This window comes from Tenrec ecaudatus, chromosome 7, assembly GCF_050624435.1.
Source record: "Tenrec ecaudatus isolate mTenEca1 chromosome 7, mTenEca1.hap1, whole genome shotgun sequence".
Lineage (NCBI taxonomy): Eukaryota > Metazoa > Chordata > Mammalia > Afrosoricida > Tenrecidae > Tenrec > Tenrec ecaudatus.
In genome coordinates, this window is record NC_134536.1 from 103,251,701 (window position 1) to 103,262,824 (window position 11,124).

The window sequence follows — 11,124 nt, forward strand, 5'->3', positions numbered from 1 at the left end:
TTATAAAAGCATTATCTTTGATTAAGAAACATGTCAACAGATTTAATTTTAAAATAACAACTAGTCTGAAGTACACATTTTAATAAATAATGCCAACTATAACACTTTGAATCTGTGTAAACTTGGGCAATATATTCTGCCTTTTAGGCTCTCACTGTTGCTCGAAGGCAGAGGGGTCTCTTGAGATCCTTTGGATCTCTAAGAGCCTTCATTAAAATGCACCCTAAGTAATTGTTCTTAACCGAACAAAATGATGCTCAGGGATGCGGAAGTGAGGTGGTTGCCAAAATATTATATGTCTTTTTTGGTGGGCTTTGTCACAGGACAATGAGTGCATTCTTTTAAAACTATGACTAATTTATCTTTTCTGGGATAGAAATTTCTTGGGAATTATTTCATAAATTCACTGTGTCTGTGAGGCCCATGCATCTTGTGTCTCTTCTCCATGGACACGCCTGTGGAAACCAGTGATTATGTTCATGGCTGCAGGGATAAAACTGCTCTCTCTTTAAAAAATCCACAGGCATAGGGTAAGAGATATAAACAGAGGACTAGAATATTGTATACACATCTAATAAGAGACAGGCATGCAAGATACAGAAGAGGAAACTGCTGGGAGCGGGGTCAGCAAAGGCCTCCCTGAGGATGGTGACTCTGAATACGTGAGGAAGGGTGAGAAAAAGTGGAACCCGCTGGAGGCAGTCATCCATGCAGAGTGAACCTTTATAAACACGTGATATTCAAGAAGAAGACAAGCCACCCAGTCTTGTGAGAGTGTGCAGGAGAAGGAGGCTGGGTTGGGAAGAGGTAGCATTGAAGGACATTACTGGCCCCCCCTGCCCCCCGCCCCCCAAACAATGCTGTCGGATCTGCACCATCTGCTGGGGATCAGTGGTGCGACCCATCAGGGTTTCCTGGGCTGAGATTCAGGCGCATGTCAGCAGGCCTTTCGCCTCAATTGTTCTCAGACTGCAAGGACCACTGAAACCTGCTCAGCCTCATGCACGCCTCCACTGAGGGCAGTGCTGCGGCTCCACACAAAGTGATTAGCTGAGACGCAGTCTCGATTTCACACAAGGAAGGTAAACTCTACCTCTCCCCACAGAAGGACTCTTAGACAAAACACTGCCATCAAGTCAGTTCTGGCTCGTAGTGGCCCTATAGGCCAGAGAAAAACTGTTTCTAGGGATTCCAAGGCTGTAAATCTTCATGGGAGCAGACAGCCTCAATTTTTCCTTGTGGAGCAGTTAGTTCATTTGAACAGTTGGCCTTGGGGTCAGCAGCCCCACACAGAACCCATGACATGAGGTGGTTGTTAAAATATTCCATTCCCTTTGGGGCTGACTTTTTCACCTACTAATGGAAACACTCTTCCCTAACTAACTGATTGCCACCTAGCCAATTCAGATTCATCTCTCACTGCCATCGAGGTAACACTGATCCATCGAGACCCTATAGGACCAGGTAGTTCTGCCCTGTGGGTTTCCAAGACTGTAACTGTTTTCAGGTATAAAAGCCCCCTCTTGTTTCTGATTCAGACGCATAGCACTATAAAGGGTCTCTGGAGCGTACATCTCTGTGGGAACACTTAGCCTCACCTTTCTTCCTCTGAGCTCCTGGTGGGCTTTGTACTTAGCAGTCTAACGCTTACCAGAAAGTGGCAGCAAGGCTCCTTAGACGTTTATTCTAAACTGCAACCTAGTATAGAGATTTATTGTCGACTCCACAGATGCATACTCCAATACCATTGCCACTATCTTCATATGACAGTTTAAACTGTAATAAAATAAGATAAAACAATCTGGTTCTTGGGTCACACTGGGCATATTTTAAGGGCTCTTTGCTACATGTGACTAGTGGCTACTGAATTGATACCCCTGCTCACCTGCTCAAGGACAAAAAGCCCAAGCCCACAGCCATCGCCGCTGACTCATAGTCATCCTTTAAGACAAAGTCGAACTGCTGGCCAGGATGCCATGGCTGTAACTCTTTCCAGAACAGGCTGCCTTGTGTTTGGTGGGTGTGAACCATAAACCTTTAGGGTAGCAGGTCAGTGCCTAACCCCACAGCCTTCCAAGGGCTCCTTACTATACTGATGAGACAGAATATTTCCAACATCGCTGAATGTTCTATTGGACAGCAGTGCTCCAATGGACAGCCTGATGGACAGCCATTTGCCATATATACTCGCGTATAAGCCAACCCGAATATCAACCGAGGCACCGAATTTTACCATAACCACTCGGCTTCTACATGCATATATACAGTATATTCTTCTTGAAAGGTGGAGAAAGTGCCACTTTCTAAGACAGCACATTTTATCTTTAGGCAGATCTACCTTCTGGGATATAATTTTGAATAATTTAGCCCATGATAAAGAAAACATAAAACGACACTGTCTTTTACCGGTGACTCTTGGGCCATGTTCAGACTACTGTCTTATCGCCCTGCTGTCTTCTTCTGGGGCCGCCCGTCACCTTCCTCGGGGGCTTCCTCCCACGCCCATTTGCAAGTCCTCTCAGTTGGGGTGGCTGTTCTCTAGGCTTTTCTTCAATTCTGTTTCCCCAAACGGAAACTCGATCTCAGTTGTGATCAGCAGAAACAGGACTACGACTGTCCTGAGCTCTAAGACATTCTCTCCATAATCAGAAGCTACACTTACTTTGCCTTTCTGCTTTCTAAGTCGCTATCACTCTGCGGTGCGTGTTAAGCTCATTAGTCAGTCACCCATCTCCACTATGGACTTATTCAACAATTGCTACACATAGTGTTCCGTGACACTGGTTACACTCTTCTAGCTGTTCCATCAGCTGCTCTTTGGAGAAGTCAACTCCGGTCAACTTTTACCAGTGGAAGATGGGCTGACAATAAAGTACTCTCTCCAATAAATGACGTTTTAAACTTGTTGTACATTAATGCATGTGCTGAATTATTAAACGATACAACTTTGCCATACTAATTCTTCTTTAATGCATAGAAGCTGTAGCTCACCTTTAAAGATATGTGTGGGCTTGCAAATTATATGGAAATGCATGCACTTTCTATCCTACACCTGAATGAGGCTCCCAGGACATCCGAGGTCTAATTCTTCTCCACCTGCAGTCTTTACTTTATTAAGGAAAAACTTCCTCCATCGCTTTCCTTTAATCCGGCCACCTCTCTCTCTCTTCTTTGGAACATCACCTGCCTTTTGAAATGACAATTTTGCCACAGCAACCGGAAATCATTGAGGCCCCAGAATTGTAAGTCCCTCAGTTTTTATCTTGAGAACTTCTGTGCCACTCCATGGTCCCCAGATTGGGCATCTGATGGACAAGGTGATCATAAGAGGTTTCATTAAGGAATCTGTTCACTCAGTGTAGTAAGGAATACATCTCCCATCTGATCTGAGTCAGTGGGGCATGGTGGTCCTGCCTTCTTAGAATACTCTACCAAGCTGATAAATGAATATCCAGCCATAATGTTTAAAGTCATTTTTCAACAGGTGATCTGTGTGTGCAGTGAAAGTTTAGTAATACCTTAGACTTGGTAAACCCCCAGATCTACGATCTCATTAGATCCCCAGTGTCTCTCTAGAGACAGATGGGGCAGAAATAATGGAGGAATTATTTACATAACAGGAATCTTATACGGCAAGACACACAGTGGTTTATTTAAGGTCATACAGGAAATGAGTGGTGAGCCAGGAGTCAAAAACCAGCCTGATCGCATGGCAGTACGGGACCCACTTTCTTTTGATGTCTCATCTACATTAGGGAAGTTGGTAATCACTGAAAGCTGGCTTATTTCAAGAAACTGCCCTTTGTAGACTACTCATTTAACCTTAGAAAGAAACCACCTAATTTACTTTATGGTATATTCTATGATATTCAACCCTATGGTGACAACATCAAACTTATAGTTTTAAAAAAACATTCAGGAACCCTCAACATTTAAAACAGACGAGCAACCATCTTCTACTGTGGCATGCCTGGGAGGGTATCTTTTGCATTTATTGTACTTGGAGTTTCTTGGATGTGTGTGTTCATATTTTTAAACAAAATACACACATTTTCAAGGTGCAGTATAACACTGATGAAATACACAACTTTCCTCTAGTTCTTTAATGCTTTCTCCCCACCCACCCGCACTATCATGATCCCAATTCTATCTTACAAATCTGGCTAGACTAGAGCATGTACACTGGTACAGATAAGAGCTGGAAACACAGAGAATCCAGGACAGATAACCCCCACAGAACCAATAATGAGAGTAACGATACCAGGAGGGTAAGGGAAAGGTGGGGGGGAGAAAAGGGGAACTGATCACAAGGATCTAAATATAACCCCCTCCCCATCCCCTGGGGGGACAGACAACAGAAAAGTAGGTGGAGGGAGACATTGGGCAGTGTAAGACATGGGAAAATAATAATAATTTACAAATTATCAAGGGTTCAAGAGGGAGTGGAGGTGGGAAGTGAGAAGGAAAAATGAAGAGCTGATACCAAGGACTCAAACAGAAAGAAAACGTTTTGAAAATGACGATGGCAACAATGTGCTTGACACAAAGGATGGATGTATGGATTGTGATAAGAGTTGTAAGAGGCCCCAATAAAATGATGTTTAAAAAATACACACATTTTTAGTCACTATTCCTTCATATATTTCTGCTGCGCTTGTTGTTTCTCTCTGGCACTCCCATGATGCAAGGGGGTTTCAAAAAGGGTTTGAAAAGGTAAAACCCAAAGGTAACGGAATTTTTGCACAAACTTTTTGAAGCCCTCTAAATTGATTTGGCGCTTAAAGGGGTCTCACGCTTCTCTGAAGGGCTCGTCCTTGCTAAAAACGAACATTTTCCTGTGGTTTGGGTGAAATTTTAAAGCTCAATCAGTTTCTTTAATTCGTTCATACACATTTTGTTTTGTGACATGAGTTGCAATCTCTTCAATATAAGAACAGCTCTTCCCACTTCCTGCCTGGGTTCCTCCTGTCCATTCCCCCATCTTGCCTGCCTCTTCCAGGTTTCTCATCTTTGTTTTCAGGTGACGGCGGCCCTTTTGGTCCTGTATAGTCCATTGTTCAGAGGAGGATATGCCTCACAGGTGTTATGGCTCACTGGACACACATGTTCATTGTTTAGCTGAAAGATGAACTGGGGAAGTGGGCTCCATTCCAGGCTTGAGGTGGCTCAGGGTCATCGCCTCCTGGGAGTTTCACCAATCTCTATCAGTCTGTTTTAGTTGTTTGTTTGTTTTTTAATGATTTTGAATTTTCCTCTACCTTTCCTCCTACTCTAGCTTCTACACTAGACCTTCTATTGTGATCTCAGTCAGACCTGCTCTTGGGTCCCCATCAGATACAAAGAAGATGCAGGACACTGTCTTGATGGGCTATATTTTGCCAATTGACCTAGATGTCCCTCAATACTACAATCATCAGCCCTCAAGCCCAGTGACTCCACCTCTCAAGTGTTTGGTTATGGCTAAAAAGTTTGCCCAGCTTTGTCCCCACCTCTGCTATAGGCCTGGACTGCAGCGCCTACTAATGCATGTTAGAAATAGCCTCTGCCAAACCTGTATGTGCTTGTGTTCTACCATCCCATACCTGTTCAGTGTCCATACCTACCTCTGTAACCACTTGTACACTATCATGACTGTGACTGCAGGATTGAGTATGACATAGCGGTTTCTACCATGACCTTGTATGTTGCTGACCTCCCAGAGTCTTCCATTGCCTTGGACCACCTCTCTAAGTAATGTCTTTCCCTGCACACACACATTAATACATGCCTGTTATCTCCTTAGGGATTTCTCCTCCCTCCCCCTTTCATCTGTTATAAACATGGAAGAATGTTACAGTCTGTGTATACATATTTTTTTACTTTTAAAATGGTGGTCTCCTACAGTATTTGTCCTCTGGTGGTTAGCCTAATTCCCTCAGCATACTACACACACTGTCCAGATTCATCCATGTAATGAAGCCTTTCGAGAATTCATGGTTAGTCTTTAATGTGGTCAATTCCATGTACCATATTTTTAGCATCTATTCATGCATTGATGAGTACTTAGGTGATATGCTATTTGTAAGAACACCTGCTTTTGTGAATAATGCTACAGTGAACATGGGTGTGCATTTATCTATTTGTGTCACTATTTTATTTTCTTAGGATACATATGTAGTAGTGAGATTGCTGGATCATATGATTTCTCCATTTCTAAGATTTTAAGGACATCTCACCTCGTTTCCCAGAGTGACTGAGCCATTTTGTCATCCCACCAACAGGATAAGAGAGCCTCAATCTCCCTGCACTGTCACCAGCGTGAATCGTTTCCTGTCTTTGTTGATCACTGCTACAATTCTCAGGGTGAGATGATACCTCATTGTTGTTTTTATATGCATCTCTATAATGGCTAAGAGTGTAAATTATATTTTCATGTTTTTTTTGTCACCTGAATGTCTTCTTTGGTGAAGGGTCTGCTCGTGTTTTTCACACATTAAAAATTTGGGGATTGTTTGTCTTTTCCGTGTTGAGGTCTCCTCTAAGTTGGAGAGATCAGTCCCTTGTCAGATATATTGTTGCCCATTTCCCCCAGTCTGTATGTTCTCTTCCTCCTAGTTGGAGAAGTCTTTTGATGTGCAGGAGTCCCCAGTCATCTAGTTTATTTTTTGCTGTTTGTGAACCCTTGGTTCTTTGATAGTCTATCAACAAGGGCCCTACATTTGTTGTAGATTTGACCCATCTTGTACTATGTCTTGAAGACGGTGTGAAATACGTTGGTGGTGGTGGTAGACGCCATCCATCTGTTCAGCCCCACAGTGACCTTATGCACAACAGAACACTGCCTGCCTTCTGCCTTACTCACCATCATTTTCATGCTTGAGCCCATTGCTGTGTCCTTCCATCGAGTCAAGGGCCTGACTTTTTGCTGCCCTTTCACCTGACTCAGCATGTTAAGTCCTTCTCTAGGGGCTGGTCTCTCCTGATTATATATCTGAAATACTTGAGATGAAGTCTCATCATCCTTGCCTCTAAGGAACATTCTGGCAGTACTTTTTCTAAGACAGATTTGTTTGTTCTCTTAGGAATCCTGGTATTTTCAATATTCTTCCGCAGTACTATAATTAAAATTCTTCCTTGGTCTTCCTTATTCAACGTGCAACTTTCTCATGCATATAAAGCAGTTGAAAAGATCATGGCTTGGGTCAGGTGCACCTTAGTCCTCAAAGTAACATCTTTGCTTTCAACACTTCAAAGAGGTCTTGTGCAGCAGATTTACCCTTTGATCTTTTGACTGCTGCTTTCATGAGCGTGATTATCGATCCAAGCAAAGTGAAACCTTTGACAACTTCGATCTTTTCTCCATTATCTAGTTGTGAGGATTTGGGTTTTTATTGAGTTGTCATCAATACTGAAGGCTGCAATCATTGACCTTCATCAGCAAGTGTGTCAAGTCTTCCTCACTTTCAGCAAGCAAGGTTGTGCCATTTGCATACCACAGGTTGTTAATAAGCTTCCTCCAATCCATATGCCCAATTCTTCTTCCCATAAGCCAGCACACAGACTGAATAAGTATGGGCAGGTGATACCGCCCCGGTGCACACCTTTCCTTCCTTTGATCCATGCAGCATTCCCTCCATCTGTTCATACACCTGCCTCTTGGGCCCTGTACAAGTTGCACATGAACACAGGGAGAGGTGTTCTGGAATCCTCTTCTCCTCAAGGATACCCATAGGTGAGGTAAAGATCCTGTTTTATTTTTCTGCAAATGAACACCTAGTTTTGACAGCATCATTTGTTCAAGAGATGCTCTCTGCGCTACTTAATGGATTTCAGCCCTTTGTTGACATGGATTTACTTCTCGGTTGTCCATTTTGTGCTGTTGGTCTACGTGCCTGTCATCATAGCAGGAGGGTGTTTTGACTACGATGACTGTGGAGCAGCCTCTGAGAACAGGAAGTGGAAGGCCTCATTTGCATGGCTAGTTCTGGCTGCCAATCTTTTGCCGAGGCTCCTGCCTGATAAAGGATCTCTTTAGTTGGCTTTTTCTGCGTTTCTCTATTCAGTTACTAGTTTAACTTGTTCCTACGATGAAATACCAGCCTTCTCTCATTGTTTACCATACACATGACTTTTCACAAAGCCCTTGGTCTTGAACCCCAGCACGCAGAGCATTTCTCATCCCACTCAACGTCGTGTTGTAGCTCTTTATTCCAGGAAACAGTGACGGGGGGTTGGCCTCCACTCACTGGGTTCTCTCCGGTTCTTTTCTTTCTATGCTGTTCTTTTCCAGATAAAGCCAACTTCTCTGGGAGCTGAAGTACCCTGTTCTTATAGCCTGCTTCTGCTCTGGAAAACAAAATCTGTGCCACTGTCCCAATGCTGGGGGTGGGGACAGCGGTCTACTTCTCTTGCCTGAGCACAGTGCTGGGCATGGGAAGCAGGCCTTGATATCCCAGTCAGTGCTTCTATAAGCAAGGACCATCTGCTCTGTAAGCAAGTTGAGTTGAGGACAAGGGCCAGTATTCTGAGGCTGCAATGGCCAGAGTCCAGATTCTGCCCTGAGTGGAGGCCAGAGCTCTCAGCCAAGTCTTTCCTGGAATGAAGATTCTGCGACACCAAGTTCAGTGGGATGATAAATACTGGTGACCTGTGACCTCCAAAAGACCCCCCCAAGGAGATGTTAAAATCCATGGGTGGGCTGGCTGGGGAGGGAGGGACTCCTGTGTTCTAAGCTGTGCCTGCCTAGAGTAGAGTTTTATTCTGCTGAGCCTGAGGGGAGAGGCGGAACCATGCTGTGACTCAAGCACTGTGAAAATTTGCTTTTTTTCTCACAAGTTAATAGATTTTCTTCAATAAATGTCTCTTCATTTGTTATATACCTTTAGGATAACTTATGGAGATGTTAAATTATTTTTTTAACTAGTTTGCACTAGTATGATTGCTTCACTGGTGGGAGGGTCCATAGGTTGTCTCATACCGCCATTTCCACAGTTAATGTGGAAGGGGCGTAATGATGAGTCTACCCCCTCATAGAGCAACAAGGGTGTTAATGAAGAAAAAGGTGCTAATTCTACTTGACCCCAAGAAAGGGTCAGCATTAACACTGGTCCGGTTTACTCTATGAGTGTCGTTCAGCAAGTCATTAACTACCCCAAACAAAACAAACTCACTGCCATCGAGTCAACACGGGTTCACCATGACCCCTTGAGGGTTTCCGGACTGCCACCATTTAATGGGAGTAGAAAGCCCAGTCTTTCTCCCTTGGAACAGCTGGTGGTTTAAAACTGCTGACCATTTGGGTTGCAGCCCAATGGGTAACCACTACACAGGGCTCAAACACACACATACACAATTATAATATTAGCTAAGCAATCTTTCAGACCACATACATTTAATTAGTTATCATCAGATAATTGTTGCGTTAAAGCTTGTATTGAATTATGAAGCAAAAGCGACTGGGCCAATGGAAGTCATGTGGTGCAACTCATTCCGTGAGCACTAGGAAGGCTGAGTGACGCAAAGGCCCAGGAATTAGTCTAAGTCAAAATGCTGCAGATGAACAAAACCGGATGTAGAATTCCTGTCTTTGGATGACTCCCCTACGGCCATTTGCTCTCTGTCTGCTAAGGGACAAAACCATGCTCCTCCACCTTCCACTGGCTCCCTCCACTGTTTTCATTGCTGGGATCTCTGTGTTGATGTTCTTGTGTCGCGGATGAGTGGACTGATGCTGTTGCAAAAGAACCAAGTTGTACTTACACAGTCTTTGTTGCCCGCTTTCTAATTCTGTTTATTTGCTAGTTGGCACCTGATAGAAAAGACCATTTCCCCATTCTTTTTCATTCATCTAATCATCTCGCCATACGTACTTGCACGTGACTTTCATAATAGTCTGCTTGGACAGCTATCCTCAAGTTCTTCAGCTCTCTTGAATCATATTCTCTGTGGCAAAGTACAGCATTCAAGATGATAAATGGAACAACCTTTGGTCCTTTGAGTAACTCTCTTTCACTATTAAAGTCTCGTGGACATGTAGTAGGGCTAATAAATAAGTCTTTGTTATTTTAAGGTACTGTCTTTTGGGGGTTGTTACTTGTAGCAAGCTTAACATCTTTTGACTGACAATTATTTTAACTCAAAAGCAGAAGTTTCTATCAAAACCCTGGAAATACATGGTGAGTGTTGGGCTGTTAACTGCCAGGTCAGCAGGTGGAAATCCCCAGACGATCCCAGGGTGAAGGATGAAGCTGCCCACGTGCGTGAAGACCGACAGTCCAAGAAACACCTAGGGACAGTGCTACTCAGTCTGAGAAATTCTCTATGAGTCAGAATTAACTCGCGGGTTACGAGGATGGCTTTTTGTTTGTTTCATTTGACTTCAGAGCTAGAGAGCAAGTATGAAGAAAGCTGTTTTGATGGCTGGGAAGATGGGGATGTGTAGCATGCTACGGCAAAGATGTTATCCGTGATAGGCAGATCATGTGCATCTAATTTTGGAGTTTTAGGGGAAGAGGTTGGTTAATATTAGCTGCATTCACAAGTTATGACAGATGAGATTTAAAAACACCGCAAACTGGCTCGTTTTCAAGCCCTCCACTTGTCTGCCCTACGGTGGTGACTGGCATGTTGCGATGACGCGGGAAGCTGTGCCGCTAGTATTTAAATACCTGCAATGTCACCCAAGGTGAACAGGTGTCAGTGAGCCCCACAGGAAGAGCAGACCACAAAGAAGGCCTGGGCTGTCCACTCCTGAGGGACAAAAAGTTGTGAATAGCTATGCACCATCCCTGTGAGATTTCGTGCCCCAAACGCGCTCCTCTGGTGAGAAGGTGGCTGGCTGTTCAATAGTGAAGAACATTGCAGCGGGGATGGGAAGGCTCATTAACAACAAAATCAGGCTTGCTAAAACTGATGAGTATCCACAGTCTTCCATGTGGCTTATACCTCTGCTTGAGAAAAAAAATGGCTTTACAACCGATCCAATAAGCAACATTAAGATATATGGAGAAAATATTGAAGTTGTCAAAGATTTAATTGTACTTGGTTTTATAATCAATACCACTGAAAGCTGAAGCCAAGACATCAAACAATCTATTGCACTAGGCAAATTTGCTGTAAAAGAGCTCATTAAAATATTGAAAAGTA